Source organism: Pristiophorus japonicus, chromosome 3, assembly GCF_044704955.1.
Source record: "Pristiophorus japonicus isolate sPriJap1 chromosome 3, sPriJap1.hap1, whole genome shotgun sequence".
Classification (NCBI taxonomy): Eukaryota; Metazoa; Chordata; class Chondrichthyes; family Pristiophoridae; genus Pristiophorus; species Pristiophorus japonicus.
The window spans coordinates 327,103,684-327,128,421 of NC_091979.1; the positions used below are offsets into that span (position 1 = coordinate 327,103,684).

At 43.5% G+C, this 24,738-nt stretch overlaps 10 non-coding genes across 10 annotated transcripts; all 10 read left to right on the forward strand.

The window, feature by feature from the left end:
- The first annotated feature begins 654 nt into the window (after positions 1-654).
- On the forward strand, positions 655-727 carry trnav-aac (transfer RNA valine (anticodon AAC)). Its single transcript has one exon. It is a non-coding gene; the product is annotated as a tRNA-Val (tRNA).
- Positions 728-3,401: 2,674 nt separating this feature from the next.
- trnav-cac (transfer RNA valine (anticodon CAC)) lies at positions 3,402-3,474 on the forward strand. The gene has a single exon. It is a non-coding gene; the product is annotated as a tRNA-Val (tRNA).
- A 2,674-nt stretch (positions 3,475-6,148) lies between these two features.
- trnav-cac (transfer RNA valine (anticodon CAC)) lies at positions 6,149-6,221 on the forward strand. The gene has a single exon. It is a non-coding gene; the product is annotated as a tRNA-Val (tRNA).
- Positions 6,222-8,896: 2,675 nt separating this feature from the next.
- Positions 8,897-8,969, forward strand: trnav-cac (transfer RNA valine (anticodon CAC)). Its single transcript has one exon. It is a non-coding gene; the product is annotated as a tRNA-Val (tRNA).
- Positions 8,970-11,644: 2,675 nt separating this feature from the next.
- trnav-aac (transfer RNA valine (anticodon AAC)) lies at positions 11,645-11,717 on the forward strand. The gene has a single exon. It is a non-coding gene; the product is annotated as a tRNA-Val (tRNA).
- Positions 11,718-14,383: 2,666 nt separating this feature from the next.
- Positions 14,384-14,456, forward strand: trnav-aac (transfer RNA valine (anticodon AAC)). Its single transcript has one exon. It is a non-coding gene; the product is annotated as a tRNA-Val (tRNA).
- Positions 14,457-17,130: 2,674 nt separating this feature from the next.
- trnav-cac (transfer RNA valine (anticodon CAC)) lies at positions 17,131-17,203 on the forward strand. Its single transcript has one exon. It is a non-coding gene; the product is annotated as a tRNA-Val (tRNA).
- Positions 17,204-19,853: 2,650 nt separating this feature from the next.
- Positions 19,854-19,926, forward strand: trnav-aac (transfer RNA valine (anticodon AAC)). The gene has a single exon. It is a non-coding gene; the product is annotated as a tRNA-Val (tRNA).
- A 2,673-nt stretch (positions 19,927-22,599) lies between these two features.
- trnav-aac (transfer RNA valine (anticodon AAC)) lies at positions 22,600-22,672 on the forward strand. The gene has a single exon. It is a non-coding gene; the product is annotated as a tRNA-Val (tRNA).
- A 1,537-nt stretch (positions 22,673-24,209) lies between these two features.
- trnav-cac (transfer RNA valine (anticodon CAC)) lies at positions 24,210-24,282 on the forward strand. The gene has a single exon. It is a non-coding gene; the product is annotated as a tRNA-Val (tRNA).
- The last annotated feature ends 456 nt before the right edge of the window (positions 24,283-24,738 follow it).

The following is a 24,738-nucleotide window of genomic DNA, read 5'->3' on the forward strand; positions in this document are numbered from 1 at the left end:
TATACATTCTGGAAGAATACCATCGAAAAGAAGTGTGGCCCTAACAGCCAAAAAGAAGATGAAGTGCTGAGCCCTTTTCAGCAAAAAATTATTTTTCAAACATTTCTCTGACCGAATCTTCACAAAAGAAAAATGATGCTTTTAAAGTCATTAAACCCGAATTTTCATGCACCGGAATCTTCTGAATCAGATGCCTCTCGTTGTGCCGACTGAATCCATGTCCCTTTCAATATTCTGCTGACATGCACACTATTAAATGTGCCACTAACTTATAGAATCAAAGCATAAGGGAATGGATGCAGCCCGTCGAGCCCATGCCAACTCTCAACAAGTCTCACTCCCCTGTCTTTTACCCACAGCTGTGCAATTTTTTTCATTCGGATACTTATCCAACTCCGTTTTGAAAGATAAGATTGAGTCTGACTCCACCGCCCTTTAGAGAAGTGTATTCCAGATTCTAACCACTTGCTGAGGAATGGCCACTCCTGTTCCTATGTATAAAGGCAGAGAAACACGGGATCAATTCCTGCCACACTCACAACCTTGCTAAATATAGCACCGTCATTCTATTCTCGTGACACAAGCTCCAGAAGTGTCGTCCAGCTGTTGAGGTTAAAGCTCTGGTTATGTTCCCAACAATCTTAATGCCACAGCGTTTCCGTAGTGTAGTGGTTATCACGTTCGCATAACACGCGAAAAGTCCCCGGTTCGAAACCGGGCGGAAACATTATGCAAACATGTTCAATTAATGATAAGATAAAATTAAATCATTCATATTAGTTGTTCAATGTTAACAGAGTGCAGTGTCTCACGATGCTGTTCCATTTGCTGATTTCTCTCTACAGTTCTGTTCACACTCAAATTCTACACAGTGTCTCTCACTCCCTCCCGTTTCCAGCCCTGACGCTGGAGAAACCATATCTCAAAGCTGCACGTTCCGTGCATTCAGGTCAGCTGTGAGAGATTATTAAAGGATCCTGCCACGCCACCACGCTTCACAACAGAAAATTAAAGCCACAAACAAACCCATCGACTAATCGCTCTTCCTCAGCTCCAGAGTGAGTGAGGGCGGGACAAGCCCTAACTTCCGCTCCCACACTCTCCAATCAGCCGCTGCCGGCGGAAAGCGGAGAATGCAGCATCAAACAGCGGTTTACCGCCCTTCACTGGGCTGCAAAATGCCACCGTTCCAGACAACGCTCCCCGTGCTCCGAACAGCAGCCTCATAAGATGCTTCATCTCAGCTTCCTGAGTTCGAGCCCCAGCTTGCACGAACACTTCTTCACTGGAAACAGCATTAATTATCTGATTGCCACGTTTTGCATCATGAAAGTAATCCTAACCGATAATTATATAATCATAGAGGTTTACAGCATGGAATGAGTCATTTACGCCCATCGTATCTGCACCGGCCAACAAATGCCCAGTTTTAGGTGTGTACCCCTGCACCTTATTGCATTTCATGTGCACATCGAAGAACTTGTTAAATGTGGTGAGGGTTTCTGCCTGCACCACACTTTCAGGCAGTGAGTTTGAGACCCCCACAAACATCTGCATGCAGAATGTTCACTTCAAATCCCCTTTAACCCTGACACTAATTACTTTTAAATTATGCAGCCTGGTTGTTGACCACTCCACTATGTGAAATAGACCCTTTTAATCAACAATATCTAGGCCCCTCCTATTTTTATACACCTCAATGCTGTCGCCCATCAGCCTCCTCTGCTCCAAGGAAAACAAACCCATCCTATCCAATCTGTCCTCATAGCATAGTTGCTCCACTCCCGGCAACATCTACGTAAATCTCCTCTGTACCCTCTCCAGCGTATTCACGTTCTTCCATCAATGCGGTGAACAGAACTGCACGCAGTACTCCAGCTGTGGCCTAACCAGAATTTTATACAGTTCTAGCATAACCCACTTGCTGTTATGTTCCTTGCTTCTGCCAATAAATGCAACCATTCCATATGACTTCTTAACCAACTTTTCCAACTCGCCAGCTACCTTCAGGGATCTGTGGACAAGCAATCCCAGTTGCCTTTGTTCCTCTACACTTCTCAATGTCATACCAGTTGATGTGTATTCTCTTTCCTTGTTAGCCCTCCACAAATGCGCGATCTCTCACATCTCTGGATTAAATTCCATTTGCCACTGCTCTACCCCCTTATCAGTTGATTGATATCTTCCTGGAGTCTCCAGCTTTCTTCTTCATTATCAACCACACTGCCTATTTTAATAACACCTGAAAACTTCGTAATCATAACACCGATATTCAAGTTTAGATCATTGATAAATACCATAAAAAGCAATGGATCTGGCACTGAAAACTGTGGAACCCCACTAGAAACATCCTTCCAGTCACAAAAACACCCATCAAACATTACCGTTTGCTTCCTGCCTCTGAGCCAAATTTGATCAAATTTGCCACTGCGCCCTGAATCACATGGGCTTTTACTTAGAAAATGCATAATCATTAAATGTTATCCTGCCTTCATGGGAAAACATCATTAATTGACTGATGATCTTCATTTGCACAACTAAAGAAATGTTAACTGAAGGAGAGTCCTTAATTGAATAACTTATCTGTGCTCTGCACTTTACCTCTGAATCCATAAACCATTTTGGACACTGTGCTTTAGAAGTCTGCTTCAAAATGTTCCTTGCTGGTAACATGTACATGGGACGTTGGAAACAGTGAGATAGACTGTAGTGCAAGGGACTGGTTATTGTGAAACAGCAAAGAAAATATACATTCTGGAAGAATACCATCGAAAAGAAGTGTGGCCCTAACAGCCAAAAAGAAGATGAAGTGCTGAGCCCTTTTCAGCAAAAAAATCTTTGCCCAAACATTTCTCTGACCGAATCTTCACAAAACAAAAATGATGCTTTTAAAGTCATTAAACCCGAATTTTCGTGCACCCGAATTTTCTGAATCAGATGCCTCTCGTTGTGCCGACTGAATCCATGTCCCTTTCAATATTCTGCTGACATGCACACTATTAAATATGCCACTAACTTATAGAATCAAAGAATAAGGGAATGTTTGCAGCCCGTCGAGCACATGCCAACTCTCAACAAGTCTCACTCCCCTGTCATTTACCCACAGCTGTGCAATTTTTTTCATTCGGATACTTATCCAACTCCGTTTTGAAAGATAAGATTGAGTTTGACTCCACCGCCCTTTAGAGCAGTGTATTCCAGATTCTAACCACTTGCTGAGGAATGGCCACTCCTGTTCCGATGTATAAAAACAGAGAAACACAGGATCAATTCCTGCCACACTCACAACCTTGCTAAATATAGCACCGTCATTCTATTCTCGTGACACAAGCTGCAGAAGTGTAGTCCAGTTGTTGAGGTTGAAGCTCTGGTTATGTTCCCAACAATCTTGCTTCCGCAGCGTTTCCGTAGTGTAGTGGTTATCACATTCGCCTCACACGCGAAAGGTACCCGGTTCGAAACCGGGTGGAAACATTATGCAAACGTGTTCAATTAATGATTAGATAAAATTAAATCATTCATATTAGTGGTTCAATATTAACAGAGTGCAGTGTCTCACGATGCTGTTCCATTTGATGATTTCTCTCTGCAGTTCTGTTCACACTCAAATTCTACACAGTGTCTCTCACTCCCTCCCGTTTCCAGCCCTGACGCTGGAGAAACCATATCTCAAAGCTGCACATTCCGTGCATTCAGGTCAGCTGTGAGAGATTATTAAAGGATCCTGCCACGCCACCACGCTTCACAACAGAAAATTAAAGCCACAAACAAACTCATCGACGAATCGCTCTTCCCCAGCTCCAGAGTGAGTGAGGGCGGGACAAGCCCTCACTTCCGCTCCCACACTCTCCAATCAGCCGCTGCCGGCGGAAAGCGGAGAATGCAGCATCAAACAGCGGTTTACCGCCCTTCACTGGGCTGCAAAATGCCACCGTTCGAGACAACGCTCCCCGTACACCGAACAGCAGCCTCATAAAATGCTTCATCTCAGCTTCCTGAGTTCGAGCCCCAGCTTGCACGAACACTTCTTCAATGGAAACAGCATTAATTATCTGATTGCCACGTTTTGCATCATGAAAGTAATCCTAACCGATAATTATATAATCATAGAGGTTTACAGCATGGAATGAGTCATTTACGCCCATCGTATCTGCACCGGCCAACAAATGCCCAGTTTTAGGTGTGTACCCCTGCACCTTATTGCATTTCATGTGCACATCGAAGAACTTGTTAAATGTGGTGAGGGTTTCTGCCTGCACCACACTTTCAGGCAGTGAGTTTGAGACCCCCACAAACATCTGCATGCAGAATGTTCACTTCAAATCCCCTTTAACCCTGACACTAATTACTTTTAAATTATGCAGCCTGGTTGTTGACCACTCCACTATGTGAAATAGACCCTTTTAATCAACAATATCTAGGCCCCTCCTATTTTTATACACCTCAATGCTGTCGCCCATCAGCCTCCTCTGCTCCAAGGAAAACAAACCCATCCTATCCAATCTGTCCTCATAGCATAGTTGCTCCACTCCCGGCAACATCTACGTAAATCTCCTCTGTACCCTCTCCAGCGTATTCACGTTCTTCCATCAATGCGGTGAACAGAACTGCACGCAGTACTCCAGCTGTGGCCTAACCAGAATTTTATACAGTTCTAGCATAACCCACTTGCTGTTATGTTCCTTGCTTCTGCCAATAAATGCAACCATTCCATATGACTTCTTAACCAACTTTTCCAACTCGCCAGCTACCTTCAGGGATCTGTGGACAAGCAATCCCAGTTGCCTTTGTTCCTCTACACTTCTCAATGTCATACCAGTTGATGTGTATTCTCTTTCCTTGTTAGCCCTCCACAAATGCGCGATCTCTCACATCTCTGGATTAAATTCCATTTGCCACTGCTCTACCCCCTTATCAGTTGATTGATATCTTCCTGGAGTCTCCAGCTTTCTTCTTCATTATCAACCACACTGCCTATTTTAATAACACCTGAAAACTTCGTAATCATAACACCGATATTCAAGTTTAGATCATTGATAAATACCATAAAAAGCAATGGATCTGGCACTGAAAACTGTGGAACCCCACTAGAAACATCCTTCCAGTCACAAAAACACCCATCAAACATTACCGTTTGCTTCCTGCCTCTGAGCCAAATTTGATCCAATTTGCCACTGCGCCCTGAATCACATGGGCTTTTACTTAGAAAATGCATAATCATTAAATGTTATCCTGCCTTCATGGGAAAACATCATTAATTGACTGATGATCTTCATTTGCACAACTAAAGAAATGTTAACTGAAGGAGAGTCCTTAATTGAATAACTTATCTGTGCTCTGCACTTTACCTCTGAATCCATAAACCATTTTGGAAACTGTGCTTTAGAAGTCTGCTTCAAAATGTTCCTTGCTGGTAACATGTACATGGGACGTTGGAAACAGTGAGATAGACTGTAGTGCAAGGGACTGGTTATTGTGAAACAGCAAAGAAAATATACATTCTGGAAGAATACCATCGAAAAGAAGTGTGGCCCTAACAGCCAAAAAGAAGATGAAGTGCTGAGCCCTTTTCAGCAAAAAAATCTTTGCCCAAACATTTCTCTGACCGAATCTTCACAAAACAAAAATGATGCTTTTAAAGTCATTAAACCCGAATTTTCGTGCACCCGAATTTTCTGAATCAGATGCCTCTCGTTGTGCCGACTGAATCCATGTCCCTTTCAATATTCTGCTGACATGCACACTATTAAATATGCCACTAATTTATAGAATCAAAGAATAAGGGAATGTTTGCAGCCCGTCGAGCACATGCCAACTCTCAACAAGTCTCACTCCCCTGTCATTTACCCACAGCTGTGCAATTTTTTTCATTCGGATACTTATCCAACTCCGTTTTGAAATATAAGATTGAGTTTGACTCCACCGCCCTTTAGAGCAGTGTATTCCAGATTCTAACCACTTGCTGAGGAATGGCCACTCCTGTTCCGATGTATAAAAACAGAGAAACACAGGATCAATTCCTGCCACACTCACAACCTTGCTAAATATAGCACCGTCATTCTATTCTCGTGACACAAGCTGCAGAAGTGCAGTCCAGTTGTTGAGGTTGAAGCTCTGGTTATGTTCCCAACAATCTTTCTTCCGCAGCGTTTCCGTAGTGTAGTGGTTATCACATTCGCCTCACACGCGAAAGGTACCCGGTTCGAAACCGGGTGGAAACATTATGCAAACGTGTTCAATTAATGATTAGATAAAATTAAATCATTCATATTAGTGGTTCAATATTAACAGAGTGCAGTGTCTCACGATGCTGTTCCATTTGATGATTTCTCTCTGCAGTTCTGTTCACACTCAAATTCTACACAGTGTCTCTCACTCCCTCCCGTTTCCAGCCCTGACGCTGGAGAAACCATATCTCAAAGCTGCACATTCCGTGCATTCAGGTCAGCTGTGAGAGATTATTAAAGGATCCTGCCACGCCACCACGCTTCACAACAGAAAATTAAAGCCACAAACAAACTCATCGACGAATCGCTCTTCCCCAGCTCCAGAGTGAGTGAGGGCGGGACAAGCCCTCACTTCCGCTCCCACACTCTCCAATCAGCCGCTGCCGGCGGAAAGCGGAGAATGCAGCATCAAACAGCGGTTTACCGCCCTTCACTGGGCTGCAAAATGCCACCGTTCGAGACAACGCTCCCCGTACACCGAACAGCAGCCTCATAAAATGCTTCATCTCAGCTTCCTGAGTTCGAGCCCCAGCTTGCACGAACACTTCTTCAATAGAAACAGCATTAATTATCTGATTGCCACGTTTTGCATCATGAAAGTAATCCTAACCGATATTTATATAATCATAGAGGTTTACAGCATGGAAGGAGTCATTTAAGCCCATCGTATCTGCACCGGACAACAAATGCCCAGTTTTAGGTGTGTCCCCCTGCACCTTATTGCATTTCATGTGCACATCTAAGAACTTGTTAAATGTGGTGAGGGTTTCTGCCTGCACCACACTTGCAGGCAGTGAGTTTGAGACCCCCACAAACATCTGCATGCAGAATGTTCACTTCAAATCCCCTTTAACCCTTACACTAATTACTTTTAAATTATGCATCCTGGTTGTTGACCACTCCACTATGTGAAATAGACTCTTTTAATCAACAATATCTAGGCCCCTCCTATTTTTATACACCTCAATGCTGTCGCCCATCAGTCTCCTCTGTTCCAAGGAAAACAAACCCACCCTATCCAATCTGTCCTCATAGCAAAGTTGCTCCACTCCCGGCAACATCTACGTAAATCTCCTCTGTACCCTCTCCAGCGTATTCACGTCCTTCCTTCAATGCGGTGACTAGAACTGCACGCAGTACTCCAGCTGTGGCCTAACCAGAATTTTATACAGTTCTAGCATAACCCACTTGCTGTTCTGTTCCTTGCTTCTGCCAATAAATGCAACCATTCCATATGACTTCTTAACCATCTTTTCCAACTGGCCAGCTACCTTCAGGGATCTGTGGACAAGCAATCCCAGTTACCTTTGTTCCTCTACACTTCTCAATGTCATACCAGTTGATGTGTATTCCCTTTCCTTGTTAGCCCTCCACAAATGCGCGATCTCTCACATCTCTGGATTAAATGCCATTTGCCACTGCTCTACCTCCTTATCAGTTGATTGATATCTTCCTGGAGTCTCCAGCTTTCTTCTTCATTATCAACCACACTGCCTATTTTAATAACACCTGAAAACTTCGTAATCATAACACCTATATTCAAGTTTAGATCATTGATAAATACCATAAAAAGCATTGGATCTGGCACTGAAAACTGTGGAACCCCACTGGAAACATCCTTCCAGTCACAAAAACACCCATCAAACATTACCCTTTGCTTCCTGCCTCTGAGCCAAATTTGGATCTAATATGCCACTTCGCCCTGAATCACATGGGCTTTTACTTAGAAAATGCATAATCATTAAATGTTATCCTGCCTTCATGGGAAAACATCATTAATTGACTGATGATCTTCATTTGCACAACTAAAGAAATGTTAACTGAAGGAGAGTCCTTAATTGAATAACTTATCTGTGCTCTGCACTTTACCTCTGAAGCCATGAACCATTTTGGACACTGTGCTTTAGAAGTCTGCTTCAAAATGTTCATTGCTTTTAACATGTACATGAGACGTTGGAAACAGTGAGATAGACTGTAGTGCAAGGGACTAGTTATTGTGAAACAGCAAAGAAAATATACATTCTGGAAGAATACCATCGAAAAGAAGTGTGACCCAAGCAGCCAAAAAGAAGATGAAGTGCTGAGCCCTTTTCAGCAAAAAATTATTTTCCCTAACATTTCTCTGACCGAATCTTCACAAAACAAAAATGATGCTTTTAAATTTATTAAACCCGAATTGTCGTGCACCCGAATCTTCTGAATCAGATGCCTCTCGTTGTGCCGACTGAATCGATGTGCCTTTCAATATTCTGCTGACATGAACAGTATTAAATGTGCCACTAACTTATAGAATCAAAGAATAAGGGAATGGTTGCAGCCCGTCGAGCCCATGCCAACTCTCAACAAGTCTCACTCCCCTGTCATTTATCCACAGCTGTGCCATTTTTTTCATTCGGATACTTATCCAACTCCGTTTTGAAAGATAAGATTGAGTCTTACTCCACCGCCCTTTAGAGCAGTGTATTCCAGATTCTAACCACTTGCTCAGGAATGGCCACTCCTGTTCCTATGTATAAAGGCAGAGAAACACGGGATCAATTCCTGCCTCACTCACAACCTTGCGAAATACAGCACCGTCATTCTGTTCTCGTGACACAAGCTCCAGAAGTGTAGTCCAGCTGTTGAGGTTAAAGCTCTGGTTATGTTCCCAACAACGTTACTGGCACAGCGTTTCCGTAGTGTAGTGGTTATTACGTTCGCCTCACACGCGAAAGATCCCCGGTTCGAAACCGGGCGGAAACATTATGCAAACGTGTTCAATTAATGATGAGATAAAATTAAATCATTCATATTAGTGCTTCAATATTAACAGAGTGCAGTGTCTCACGATGCTGGTCCATTTGCTGATTTCTCTCTGCAGTTCTGTTCACACTCAAATTCTACACAGTGTCTCTCACTCCCTCCCGTTTCCAGCCCTGACGCTGGAGAAACCATATCTCAAAGCTACACATTCCGTGCATTCAGGTCAGCTGTGAGAGATTATTAAAGGATCCTGCCACGCCACCACGCTTCACAACAGAAAATTAAAGCCACAAACAAACCCATCGACTAATCGCTCTTCCCCAGCTCCAGAGTGAGTGAGGGCGGGACAAGCCCTAACTTCCGCTCTCACACTCTCCAATCAGCCGCTGCCGGCGGAAAGCGGAGAATGCAGCATCAAACAGCGGTTTACCGCCCTTCACTGGGCTGCAAAATGCCACCGTTCGAGACAACGCTCCCCGTACACCAAACAGCAGCCTCATAAGATGCTTCATCTCAGCTTCCTGAGTTCGAGCCCCAGCTTGCACGAACACTTCTTCACTGGAAACACCATTAATTATCTGATTGCCACGTTTTGCATCATGAAAGTAATCCTAACCGATAATTATATAATCATAGAGGTTTACAGCATGGAAGGAGTCATTTAAGCCCATCGTATCTGCACCGGCCAACAAATGTCCAGTTTTAGATATGTCCCCCTGCACCTTATTGCATTTCATGTGCACATCTCAGAACTTGTTAAATGTGGTGAGGGTTTCTGCCTGCACCACACTTTCAGGCAGTGAGTTTGAGACCCCCACAAACATCTGCATGCAGAATGTTCACTTCAAATCCCCTTTAACCCTTACACTAATTACTTTTAAATTATGCAGCCTGGTTGTTGACCACTCCACTATGTGAAATAGACCCTGTTAATCAACAATATCTAGGCCCCTCCTTTTTATATACACCTGAATGCTGTCGCCCATCAGCCTCCTCTGTTCCAAGGAAAACAAACCGATCCTATCCAATCTGTCCTCATAGCAAAGTTGCTCTACTCCCGGCAACATCTACGTAAATCTCCTCTGTACCCTCTCCAGCGTATTCACGTCCTTCCTTCAATGCGGTGACTAGAACTGCACGCAGTACTCCAGCTGTGGCCTAACCAGAATTTTATACAGTTCTAGCAAAACCCACTTGCTGTTCTGTTCCTTGCTTCTGCCAATAAATGCAACCATTCCATATGACTTCTTAACCAACTTTTCCACCTGACCAGCTACCTTCAGGGATCTGTGGACAAGCAATCCCAGTTACCTTTGTTCCTCTACACTTCTCAATGTCATACCAGTTGATGTGTATTCCCTTTCCTTGTTAGCCCTCCACAAATGCGCGATTTCTCACATCTCTGGATTAAATTCCATTTGCTACTGCTCTACTTCCTTATCAGTTGATTGATTTCTTCCTGGAGTCTCCAGCTTTCTTCTTCATTATCAATCACACTGCCTATTTTAATAACACGTGAAAACTTCGTAATCATAACACCTATATTCAAGTTTAGTTCATTGATAAATACCATAAAAAGCAATGGATCTGGCACTGAAAACTGTGGAACCCCACTGGAAACATCCTTCCAGTCACAAAAACACCCATCAAACATTACCCTTTGCTTCCTGCCTCTGAGCCAAATTTGGATCCAATTTGCCACTTCGCCCTCACTCACATGGGCTTTTACTTAGAAAATGCATAATCATTAAATGTTATCCTGCCTTCATGGGAAAACATCATTAATTGACTGATGATCTTCATTTGCACAACTAAAGAAATGTTAACTGAAGGAGAGTCCTTAATTGAATAACTTAGCTGTGCTCTGCACTTTACCTCTGAATCCATAAACCATTTTGGATACTGTGCTTTAGAAGTCTGCTTCAAAATGTTCATCGCTGGAAACATGTACATGAGACGTTGGAAACAGTGAGATAGACTGTAGTGCAAGGGACTGGTTATTGTGAAACAGCAAATAAAATATACATTCTGGAAGAATACCATCGAAAAGCAGTGTGGCCCGAACAGCCAAAAAGAAGATGAAGTGCTGAGCCCTTTTCAGCAAAAAATTATTTTCCCAAACATTTCTCCGACCGAATCTTCACAAAACAAAAATTATGCTTTTAAAGTCATTAAACCCGAATTTTCGTGCACCCGAATCTTCTGAATCAGATGCCTCTCGTTGTGCCGACTGAATCCATGTCCCTTTCAATATTCTGCTGACATGCACACTATTAAATGTGCCACTAACTTATAGAATCAAAGAATAAGGGAATGGTTGCAGCCCGTCGAGCCCATGCCAACTCTCAACAAGTCTCACTCCCCTGTCATTTACCCACAGCTGTGCAATCTTTTTCATTCGGATACTTATCAAGCTCCGTTTTGAAAGATAAGATTGAGTCTGACTCCACCGCCCTTTAGAGCAGTGTATTCCAGATTCTAACCACTTGCTGAGGAATGGCCACTCCTGTTCCTATGTATAAAGGCAGAGAAACACGGGATCAATTCCTGCCACACTCACAACCTTGCTAAATATAGCACCGTCATTCTATTCTCGTGACACAAGCTCCAGAAGTGTAGTCCAGCTGTTGAGGTTAAAGCTCTGGTTATGTTCCCAACAATGTTAATGCCACAGCGTTTCCGTAGTGTAGTGGTTATCACATTCGCCTAACACGCGAAAGGTCCCCGGTTCGAAACCGGGCGGAAACATTATGCAAACGTGTTCAATTAATGATAAGATAAAATTAAATCATTCATATTAGTGGTTCAATGTTAACAGAGTGCAGTGTCTCACGATGCTGTTCCATTTGCTGATTTCTCTCGAAAGTTCTGTTCACACTCAAATTCTACACAGTGTCTCTCACTCCCTTCCGTTTCCAGCCCTGACGCTGGAGAAACCATATCTCAAAGCTGCACATTCCGTGCATTCAGGTCAGCTGTGAGAGATTATTAAAGGATCCTGCCACGCCACCACGCTTCACAACAGAAAATTAAAGCCACAAACAAACCAATCGACTAATCGCTCTTCTCCAGATTGAGTGAGGGCGGGACAAGCCCTAACTTCCGCTCCCACACTCTCCAATCAGCCGCTGCCGGCGGAAAGCGGAGAATGCAGCATCAAACAGCGATTTACCGCCCTTCACTGGGCTGCAAAATGCCACCGTTCGAGACAACGCTCCCCGTACACCGAACAGCAGCCTCATAAGATGCTTCATCTCAGCTTCCTGAGTTCGAGCCCCAGCTTGCACGAACACTTCTTCACTGGAAGCACCATTAATTATCTGATTGCCACGTTTTGCATCATGAAAGTAATCCTAACCGATAATTATATAATCATAGAGTTTTACAGCATGGAAGGAGTCATTTAAGCCCATCGTATCTGCACCGGCCAACACATGTTCAGTTTTAGGTGTGTACCCTGCACCTTATTGCATTTCATTTGCACATCTAAGAACTTGTTAAATGTGGTGAGGGTTTCTGCCTGCACCACACTTTCAGGCAGTGAGTTTGAGACCCCCACAAACATCTGCATGCAGAATGTTCACTTCAAATCCCCTTTAACCCTTACACTAATTACTTTTAAATTATGCAGCCTGGTTGTTGACCACTCCACTCTGTGAAATAGACCCTTTTAATCAACAATATCTAGGCCCCTCCTATTTTTACACACCTCAATGCTGTCGCCCATCAGCCTCCTCTGTTCCAAGGAAAACAAACCCATCCTATCCAATCTGTCCTCATAGCAAAGTTGCTCCACTCCCGGCAACATCTACGTAAATCTCCTCTGTACCCTCTCCAGTGTATTCACGTTCTTCCTTCAATGCGGTGACCAGAACTGCACGCAGTACTCCAGCTGTGGCCTAACCAGAATGTTATACAGTTCTAGCATAACCCACTTGCTGTTCTGTTCCTTGCTTCTGCCAATAAATGCAACCATTCCATATGACTTCTTAACCAACTTTTCCAACTGGCCAGCTACCTTCAGGGATCTGTGGACAAGCAATCCCAGTTACCTTTGTTCCTCTACACTTCTCAATGTCATACCAGTTGATGTGTATTCCCTTTCCTTGTTAGCCCTCCACAAATGCGCGATCTCTCACATCTCTGGATTAAATTCCATTTGCCACTGCTCTACCCCCTTATCAGTTGATTGTATCTTCCTGGAGTCTCCAGCTTTCTTCTTCATTATCAACCACACTGCCTATTTTAATAACACCTGAAAACATCGTAATCATAACAACTATATTCAAGTTTAGATCATTGATAAATACCATAAAAAGCAGTGGATCTGGCACTGAAAACTGTGGAACCCCACTGGAATCATCCTTCCAGTCACAAAAACACCCATCAAACATTAAACTTTGCTTCCTGCCTCTGAGCCAAATTTGGATCCAATTTGCCACTTCGCCATGAATCACATGGGCTTTTACTTAGAAAATGCATAATCATTAAATGTTATCCTGCCTTCATGGGAAAACATCATTAATTGACTGATGATCTTCATTTGCACAACTAAAGAAATGTTAACTGAAGGTGAGTCCTTAATTGAATAACTTATCTGTGCTCTGCACTTTACCTCTGAATCCATAAACCATTTTGGACACTGTGCTTTAGAAGTCTGCTTCAAAATGTTCATTGCTGGTAACATGTACATGAGACGTTGGAAACAGTGAGATAGACTGTAGTGCAAGGGACTGGTTATTGTGAAACAGCAAAGAAAATATCCATCTGGAAGAATACCATCGAAAAGAAGTGTGGCCCTAACAGCAAAAAAGAAGATGAAGTGCTGAGCCCTTTTCAGCAAAAAATACTTTTCCCAAACATTTCTCTGACCGATTCTTCACAAAACAAAAATGATGCTTTTAAAGTCATTAAACCCGAATTTTCTTGCACCCGAATCTTCTGAATCAGATGCCTCTCGTTGTGCCGACTGAATCCATGTCCCTTTCAATATTCTGCTCACATGCACACTATTAAATGTGCCACTAACTTATAGAATCAAAGAATAAGGGAATGGTTGCAGCCCGTCGAGCCCATGCCAACTCTCAACAAGTCGCACTCCAATGTCATTTACCCACAGCTGTGCAATTTTTTTCATTCGGATACTTATCCAACTCCGTTTTGAAAGATAAGATTGCGTCTGACTCCACCGCCCTTTAGAGCAGTGTATTCCAGATTCTAACCACTTGCTGAGGAATGGCCACTCCTGTTCCCATGTATAAAGGCAGAGAAACACGGGATCAATTCCTGCCACACTCACCACCTTGCAAAATATCGCACCGTTATTCTATTCTCCTGACACAAGCTCCAGAAGTGTCGTCCAGCTGTTGAGGTTAAAGCTCTGGTTATGTTCCCAACAATGTTACTGCCACAGCGTTTCCGTAGTGTAGTGGTTATCACGTTCGCCTAACACGCGAAAGGTCCCCGGTTCGAAACCGGGCGGAAACATTATGCAAACGTGTTCAATTAATGATAAGATAAAATTAAATCATTCACATTAGTGGTTCAATGTTAACAGAGTGCAGTGTCTCACGATGCTGTTCCATTTGCTGATTTCTCTCTGCAGTTCTGTTCACACTCAAATTCTACACAGTGTCTCTCACTCCCTCCCGTTTCCAGCCCTGACGCTGGAGAAACCATATCTCAAAGCTGCACATTCCGTGCATTCAGGTCAGCTGTGAGAGATTATTAAAGGATCCTGCCACGCCACCACGCTTCACAACAGAAAATTAAAGCCACAAACAAACCCATCGACTAATCGCTCTTTCCCAGCTCCAGAGTGAGTGAGGGCGGGACAAGCACTAACTTCCGCTTCCACACTCTCCAATCAGCCGCTGCCGGCGGAAAGTGGAGAATGCAGCATCAAACAGCGGTTTACCGCTCTTCACTGGGCTGCAAAATGCCAGCGTTCGAGAGAACGCTCCCCGTACACCGAACAGCAGCCTCATAAGATGCTTCATCTCAGCTTCCTGAGTTCGAGCCCCAGCTTGCACGAACACTTCTTCACTGGAAACACCATTAATTATCTGATTGCCACGTTTTGCATCATGAAAGTAATCCTAACCGATAATTATATAATCATAGAGGTTTACAGCATGGAAGGAGTCATTTAAGCCCATCGTATCTGCACCGGCCAACAAATGCCCAGTTTTAGTTGTGTACACCTGCACCTTATTGCATTTCATGTGCACATCTCAGAACTGGTTAAATGTGGTGAGGGTTTCTGCCTGCACCACACTTTCAGTCAGTGAGTTTGAGACCCCCACAAACATCTGCATGCAGAATGTTCACTTCAAATCCCCTTTAACCCTTACACTAATTACTTTTAAATTATGCAGCCTGGTTGTTGACCACTCCACTATGTGAAATAGACCCTTTTAATCAACAATATCTAGGCCCCTCCTATTTTTATACACCTCAATGCTGTCGCCCATCAGCCTCCTCTGTTCCAAGGAAAACAAACCCATCCTATCCAATCTGTCCTCATAGCAAAGTTGCTCCACTCCCGGCAACATCTACGTAAATCTCCTCTGTACCCTCTCCAGCGTATTCACGTTCTTCCTTCAATGCGGTGACCAGAACTGCACGCAGTACTCCAGCTGTGGCCTAACCAGAATTTTATACAGTTCTAGCATAACCCACTTGCTGTTCTGTTCCTTGCTTCTGCCAATAAATGCAACCATTCCATATGACTTCTTAACCAACTTTTCCTACTGGCCAGCTTCCTTCAGGGATCTGTGGACAAGCAATCCCAGTTACCTTTGTTCCTCTACACTTCTCAATGTCATACCAGTTGATGTGTATTCCCTTTCCTTGTTAGTCCTCCACAAATGCGCGATCTCTCACAACTCTGGATTAAATTGAATTTGCCACTGCTCTACCCCCTTATCAGTTGATTGATATCTTCCTGGAGTCTCCAGCTTTCTTCTTCATTATCAACCACACTGCCTATTTTAATAACACCTGAAAACTTCGTAATCATAACACCTATATTCAAGTTTAGATCATTGATAAATACCATAAAAAGCAATGGATCTGGCACTGAAAACTGTGGAACCCCACTGGAAACATCCTTCCAGTCACAAAAACACCCATCAAACATTACCCTTTGCTTCCTGCCTCTGAGCCCAATTTGGATCCAATTTGCCACTTCGCCCTGAATCACATGGGCTTTTAATTAGAAAATGCATAATCATTAAATGTTATCCTGCCTTCATGGGAAAACATCATTAATTGACTGATGATCTTCATTTGCACAACTAAAGAAATGTTAACTGAAGGAGAATCCTTAATTTAATAACTTATCTGTGCTCTGCACTTTACCTCTGAATCCATAAACCATTTTGGACACTGTGCTTTAGAAGTCTGCTTCAAAATGTTCATTGCTGGTAACATGTACATGAGACGTTGGAAACAGTGAGATAGACTGTAGTACAAGGGACTGGTTATTGTGAAACAGCAAAGAAAATATACATTCTGGAAGAATACCATCGAAAAGAAGTGTGGCCCGAACAGCCAAAAAGAAGATGAAGTGCTGAGCCCTTTTCAGCAAGAAATTATTTTTCAAACATTTCTCTGACCGAATCTTCACAAAAGAAAAATGATGCTTTTAAAGTCATTAAACCCGAATTTTCGTGCACCCGAATCTTCTGATTCAGATGCCTCTCGTTGTGCCGGCTGAATCCATGTCCCTTTCAATATTCTGCTGACATGCACACTATTAAATGTGCCACTAACTTATAGAATCAAAGAATAAGGGAATGGATGCAGCCCGTCGAGCCCATGCCAACTCTCAACAAGTCTCACTCCCCTGTCATTTACCCACAGCTGTGCAATTTTTTTCATTCGGATACTTATCCAACTCCGTTTTGAAAGATAAGATTGAGTCTGACTCCACCGCCCTTTAGAGAAGTGTATTCCAGATTCTAACCACTTGCTGAGGAATGGCCACTCCTGTTCCTATGTATAAAGGCAGAGAAACACGGGATCAATTCCTGCCACACTAACAACCTTGCTAAATATAGCACCGTTATTCTATTCTCGTGACACAAGCTCCAGAAGTGTAGTCCAGCTGTTGAAGTAAAAGCTCTGGTTATGTTCCCAACAACGTTACTGGCACAGCGTTTCCGTAGTGTAGTGGTTATCACGTTCGCCTCACACGCGAAAGGTCCCCGGTTCGAAACCGGGCGGAAACATTATGCAAACGTGTTCAATTAATGATTAGATAAAATTAAATCATTCATATTTGTGCTTCAATATTAACAGAGTGCAGTGTCTCACGATGCTGGTCCATTTGCTGATTTCTCTCTGCAGTTCTGTTCACACTCAAATTCTACACAGTGTCTCTCACTCCCTCCCGTTTCCAGCCCTGACGCTGCACATTCCGTGCATTCAGGTCAGCTGTGAGAGATTATTAAAGGCTCCTGCCACGCCACCACGCTTCACAACAGAAAATTAAGCCACAAACAAACCCATCGACTAATCGCTCTTCCCCAGCTCCAGAGTGAGTGAGGGCGGGACAAGCCCTAACTTCCGCTCCCACACTCTCCAATCAGCCGCTGCCGGCGGAAAGCGGAGAATGCAGCATCAAACAGCGGTTTACCGCCCTTCACTGGGCTGCAAAATGCCACCGTTCGAGACAACGCTCCCCGTACACCAAACAGCAGCCTCATAAGATGCTTCATCTCAGCTTCCTGAGTTCGAGCCCCAGCTTGCACGAACACTTCTTCACTGGAAACACCATTAATTATCTGATTGCCACGTTTTGCATCATGAAAGTAATCCTAACCGATAATTATATAATCATAGAGGTTTACAGCATGGAAGGAGTCATTTAAGCCCATCGTATCTGCACCGGCCAACAAATGTCCAGTTTTAGATGTGTCCCCCTGCACCTTATTGCATTTCATGTGCACATCTCAGAACTTGTTAAATGTGGTGAGGGTTTCTGCCTGCACCACACTTTCAGGCAGTGAGTTTGAGACCCCCACAAACATCTGCATGCAGAATGTTCACTTCAAATCCCCTTTAACCCTTACACTAATTACTTTTAAATTATGCAGCCTGGTTGTTGACCACTCCACTATGTGAAATAGACCCTGTTAATCAACAATATCTAGGCCCCTCCTTTTTATATGCACCTTAATGCTGTCGCCCATCAGCCTCCTCTGTTCCAAGGAAAACAAACCCATCCTATCCAATCTGTCCTCATAGCAAAGTTGCTCCACTCCCGGCAACATCTACGTAAATCTCCTCTGTACCCTCTCCAGCGTATTCACGTCCTTCCTTCAATGCGGTGACTAGAACTGCACGCAGTACTCCAGCTGTGGCCTAAGCAGAATTTTATACAGTTCTAGCAAAACCCACTTGCTGTTCTGTTCCTTGCTTCTGCCAATAAATGCAACCATTCCATATGACTTCTTAACCAACTTTTCCACCTGACCAGCTACCTTCAGGGATCTGTGGACAAGCAATCCCAGTTACCTTTGTTCCTCTGCACTTCTCAATGTCATACCAGTTGATGTGTATTCCCTTTCCTTGTTAGCCCTCCACAAATGCGCGATTTCTCACATTTCTGGATTAAATTCCATTTGCCACTGCTCTACTCCCTTATCAGTTGATTGATTTCTTCCTGGAGTCTCCAGCTTTCTTCTTCATTATCAATCACACTGCCTATTTTAATAACACCTGAAAACTTCGTAATCATAACACCTATATTCAAGTTTAGATCATTGATAAATACCATAAAAAGCAATGGATCTGGCACTGAAAACTGTGGAACCCCACTGGAAACATCCTTCCAGTCACAAAAACACCCATCAAACATTACCCTTTGCTTCCTGCCTCTGAGCCAAATTTGGATCCAATTTGCCACTTCGCCCTGAATCACATGGGCTTTTACTTAGAAAATGCATAATCATTAAATGTTATCCTGCCTTCATGGGAAAACAACATTAATTGACTGATGATCTTCATTTGCACAACTAAAGAAATGTTAACTGAAGGAGAGTCCTTAATTGAATAACTTATCTGTGCTCTGCACTTTACCTCTGAAGCCATAAATCATTTTGGACACTGTGCTTTAGAAGTCTGCTTCAAAATGTTCATTGCTGGTAACATGTACATGAGACGTTGGAAACAGTGAGATAGACTGTAGTGCAAGGGACTGGTTATTGTGAAACAGCAAAGAAAATATCCATCTGGAAGAATACCATCGAAAAGAAGTGTGACCCGAACAGCCAAAAAGAAGATGAAGTGCTGAGCCCTTTTCAGCAAAAAATTCTTTTCCCAAACATTTCACTGACCGAATCTTCACAAAACAAAAATGATGCTTTTAAAGGCATTAAACCCGAATTTTCGTGCACCCGAATCTTCTGAATCAGATGCCTCTCGTTGTGCCGACTGAATCCATGTCCCTTTCAATATTCTGCTGACATGCACACTATTAAATGTGCCACTAACTTATAGAATCAAAGAATAAGGGAATGGTTGCAGCCCGCGAGCCCATGCCAACTCTCAACAAGTCTCACTCCCCTGTCATTTACCCACAGCTGTGCAATTTTTTTCAGTCGGACACTTATACAACTCCGTTTTGAAAGATAAGATTGAGTCTGGCTCCACCGCCCTTTAGAGAAGTGTATTCCAGATTCTAACCACTTGCTGAGGAATGGCCACTCCTGTTCCTATGTATAAAGGCAGAGAAACACGGGATCAATTCCTGCCACACTCACAACCTTGCTAAATATAGCACCGTCATTCTATTCTCGTGACACAAGCTCCAGAAGTGTCGTCCAGCTGTTGAGGTTAAAGCTCTGGTTATGTTCCCAACAATCTTAATGCCACAGCGTTTCCGTAGTGTAGTGGTTATCACGTTCGCCTAACACGCGAAAAGTCCCCGGTTCGAAACCGGGCGGAAACATTATGCAAACGTGTTCAATTAATGAGAAGATAAAATTAAATCATTCATATTAGTTGTTCAATGTTAACAGAGTGCAGTGTCTCACGATGCTGTTCCATTTGCTGATTTCTCTCTGCAGTTCTGTTCACACTCAAATTCTACACAGTGTCTCTCACTCCCTCCCGTTTCCAGCCCTGACGCTGGAGAAACCATATCTCAAAGCTGCACATTCCGTGCATTCAGGTCAGCTGTGAGAGTTTATTAAAGGATCCTGCCACGCCACCACGCTTCACAACAGAAAATTAAAGCCACAAACAAACCCATCGACTAATCGCTCTTCCTCAGCTCCAGAGTGAGTGAGGGCGGGACAAGCCCTAACTTCCGCTCCCACACTCTCCAATCAGCCGCTGCCGGCGGAAAGCGGAGAATGCAGCATCAAACAGCGGTTTACGCCCTTCACTGGGCTGCAAAATGCCACCGTTCCAGACAACGCTCCCCGTGCTCCGAACAGCAGCCTCATAAGATGCTTCATCTCAGCTTCCTGAGTTCGAGCCCCAGCTTGCACGAACACTTCTTCACTGGAAACACCATTAATTATCTGATTGCCACGTTTTGCATCATGAAAGTAATCCTAACCGATAATTATATAATCATAGAGGTTTACAGCATGGAAGGAGTCATTTAAGCCTATCGTATCTGCACCGGCCAACAAATGCCCAGTTTTAGGTGTGTACCCCTACACCTTATTGCATTTCATGTGCACATCTCAGAACTGGTTAAATGTGGTGAGGGTTTCTGCCTGCACCACACTTTCAGGCAGTGAGTTTGAGACCCCCACAAACATCTGCATGCAGAATGTTCACTTCAAATCCCCTTTAACCCTTACACTAATTACTTTTAAATTATGCAGCCTGGTTGTTGACCACTCCACTATGTGAAATAGACCCTTTTAATCAACAATATCTAGGCCCCTCCTATTTTTATACACCTCAATGCGGTCGCCCATCAGCCTCCTCTGTTCCAAGGAAAACAAACCCATCCTATCCAATCTGTCCTCATAGCAAAGTTGCTCCACTCCCGGCAACATCTACGTAAATCTCCTCTGTACCCTCTCCAGCGTATTCACGTTCTTCCATCAATGCGGTGACCAGAACTGCACGCAGTACTCCAGCTGTGGCCTAACCAGAATTTTATACAGTTCTAGCATAACCCACTTGCTTTTCTGTTCCTTGCTTCTGCCAATAAATGCAACCATTCCATATGAATTCTTCATCAACTTTTCCAACTGGCCAGCTACCTTCAGGGATCTGTGGACAAGCAATCCCAGTTACCTTTGTTTCTCTACACTTATCAATGTCATACCAGTTGATGTGTATTCCCTTTCCTTGTTAGCCCTCCACAAATGCGCGATCTCTCACATCTCTGGATTAAATTCAATTTGCCACTGCTCTACCCCCTTATCAGTTGATTGATATCTTCCTGTAGTCTCCAGCTTTCTTCTTCATTATCAACCACAATGCCTATTTTAATAACACCTGAAAACTTCGTAATCATAATACTTATATTCAAGTTTAGATCATTGATAAATACCATAAAAAGCAATGGATCTGGCACTGAAAACTGCGGAACCACACTGGAAACATCCTTCCAGTCACAAAAACACCCATCAAACATTACCCTTTGCTTCCTGCCTCTGAGCCAAATTTTGATCCAATTTGCCACTTCGCCCTGAATCACATGGGCTTTTACTTAGAAAATGCATAATCATTAAATGTTATACTGCCTTCATGGGAAAACATCATTAATTGACTGATGATCTTCATTTGCACAACTAAAGAAATGTTAACTGAAGGAGAATCCTTAATTGAATAACTTATCTGTGCTCTGCACTTTACCTCTGAATCCATAAACCATTTTGGACACTGTGCTTTAGAAGTCTGCTTCAAAATGTTCATTGCTGGTAACATGTACATGAGACGTTGGAAACAGTGAGATAGACTGCAGTGCAAGGGACTGGTTATTGTGAAACAGCAAAGAAAATATACATTCTGGAAGAATACCATCGAAAAGAAGTGTGGCCCTAACAGCCAAAAAGAAAATGAAGTGCTGAGCCCCTTTAAGCAAAAAATTCTTTTTCAAACATTTCTCTGACCGAATCTTCACAAAAGAAAAATGATGCTTTTAAAGTCATTAAACCCGAATTTTCGTGCACCCGAATCTTCTGAATCAGATGCCTCTCGTTGTGCCGACTGAATCCATGTCCCTTTCAATATTCTGCTGACATGCACACTATTAAATGTGCCACTAACTTATAGAATCAAAGAATAAGGGAATGGATGCAGCCCGTCGAGCCCATGCCAACTCTCAACAAATCTCACGCCCCTGTCATTTACACACAGCTGTGCAATTTTTTTCATTCGGATACTTATCCAACTCCGTTTTGAAAGATAAGATTGAGTCTGACTCCACCGCCCTTTAGAGAAGTGTATTCCAGATTCTAACCACTTGCTGAGGAATGGCCACTCCTGTTCCTATGTATAAAGGCAGAGAAACACGGGATCAATTCCTGCCACACTCACAACCTTGCTAAATGTAGCACCGTTATTCGATTCTCGTGACACAAGCTCCAGAAGTGTAGTCCAGCTGTTGAGGTTAAAGCTCTGGTTATGTTCCCAACAATGTTAATGCAACAGCGTTTCCGTAGTGTAGTGGTTATCACGTTCGCCTAACACGCGAAAGGTCCCCGGTTCGAAACCGGGCGGAAACATTATGCAAACGTGTTCAATTAATGATTAGATAAAATTAAATCATTCATATTCGTGGTTCAATATTAACAGAGTGCAGTGTCTCACGATGCTGTTCCATTTGCTGATTTCTCTCTACAGTTCTGTTCACACTCAAATTCTACACAGTGTCTCTCACTCCCTCCCGTTTCCAGCCCTGACGCTGGAGAAACCATATCTCAAAGCTGCACATTCCGTGCATTCAGGTCAGCTGTGAGAGATTATTTAAGGATGCTGCCACGCCACCACGCTTCACAGCAGAAAATTAAAGCCACAAACAAACCCATCGACTAATCGCTCTTCCCCAGCTCCAGAGTGAGTGAGGGCGGGACAAGCCCTAACTTCCGCTCCCACACTCTCCAATCAGCCGCTGCCGGCGGAAAGCGGAGAATGCAGCATCAAACAGCGGTTTACCGCCCTTCACTGGGCTGCAAAATGCCACCGTTCGAGACAACGCTCCCCGTGCTCCGAACAGCAGCCTCATAAGATGCTTCATCTCAGCTTCCTGAGTTCGAGCCCCAGTTTGCATGAACACTTCTTCACTGGAAACACCATTAATTATCTGATTGACACGTTTTGCATTATGAAAGTAATCCTAACCGATAATTATATAATCATAGAGGTTTACAGCATGGAAGGAGTCATTTAAGCCCATCGTATCTGCACCGGCCAACAAATGCCAAGTTTTAGGTGAGCACCCCTGCACCTTATTGCATTTCATGTGCACGTCTAAGAACTTGTTAAATGTGGTGAGGGTTTCTGCCTGCTTCAAAATGTTCATTGCTGGTAACATGTACATGGGAAGTTGGAAACAGTGAAATAGACTGTAGTGCAAGGGACTGATTATTGTGAAACAGCAAAGAAAATATACATTCTGGAAGAATACCATCCAAAAGAAGTGTGACCCGAACAGCCAAAAAGAAGATGAAGTGCTGAGTCCTTTTCAGCAAAAAATTCTTTTCCCAAACATTTCTCTGACCGAATCTTCACAAAACAAAAATGATGCTTTTAAAGTCATTAAACCCGAATTTTCGTGCAACCGAATCTTCTGAATCAGATGCCTCTCGTTGTGCCTACTGAATCCATGTCCCTTTCAATATTCTGCTGACATGCACACTATTAAATGTGCCACGAACGTATACAATCAAAGAATAACGGAATGGGTGCAGCCCGTCGAGCCCATGCCAACTCTCAACAAGTCTCACTCCCCTGTCATTTACCCACAGCTGTGCAATATTTTGCATTCGGATACTTATCCAACTCCGTTTTAAAAGATAAGATTGAGTCTGACTCCACCGCCCTTTAGAGCAGTGTATTCCAGATTCTAACCACTTGCTGAGGAATGGCCACTCCTGTTCCTATGTATAAAGGCAGAGAAACACGTGATCAATTCCTGCCACACTCACAACCTTGCTAAATATCGCACCGTTATTCTATTCTCGTGACACAAGCTACAGAAGTGTAGTCCAGCTGTTGAGGTTAAAGCTCTGGTTATGTTCCCAACAATGTTACTGCTGCAGCGTTTCCGTAGTGTAGTGGTTATCACGTTCGCTTCACACGCGAAAGGTCCCCGGTTCGAAACCGGGTGGAAACATTATGCAAAAGTGTTCAATTAATGATTCGATAAAATTAAATCATTCATATTAGTGGTTCAATATTAACAGAGTGCAGTGTCTCACGATGCTGTTCCATTTGATGATTTCTCTCCACAGTTCTGTTCACACTCAAATTCTACACAGTGTCTCTCACTCCCTCCCGTTTCCAGCCCTGACGCTGGAGAAAACATATCTCAAAGCTGCACATTCCGTGCATTCAGGTCAACTGTGAGAGATTATTAAAGGATCCTGCCACGCCACCACGCTTCACACCAGAAAATTAAAGCCACAAACAAACCCATCGACTAATCGCTCTTCCCCAGCTCCAGAGTGAGTGAGGGCGGGACAAGCCCTAACTTCCGCTCCCACACTCTCCAATCAGCCGCTGCCGGCGGAAAGCGGAGAATGCAGTATCAAACAGCGGTTTACCGCCCTTCACTGGGCTGCAAAATGCC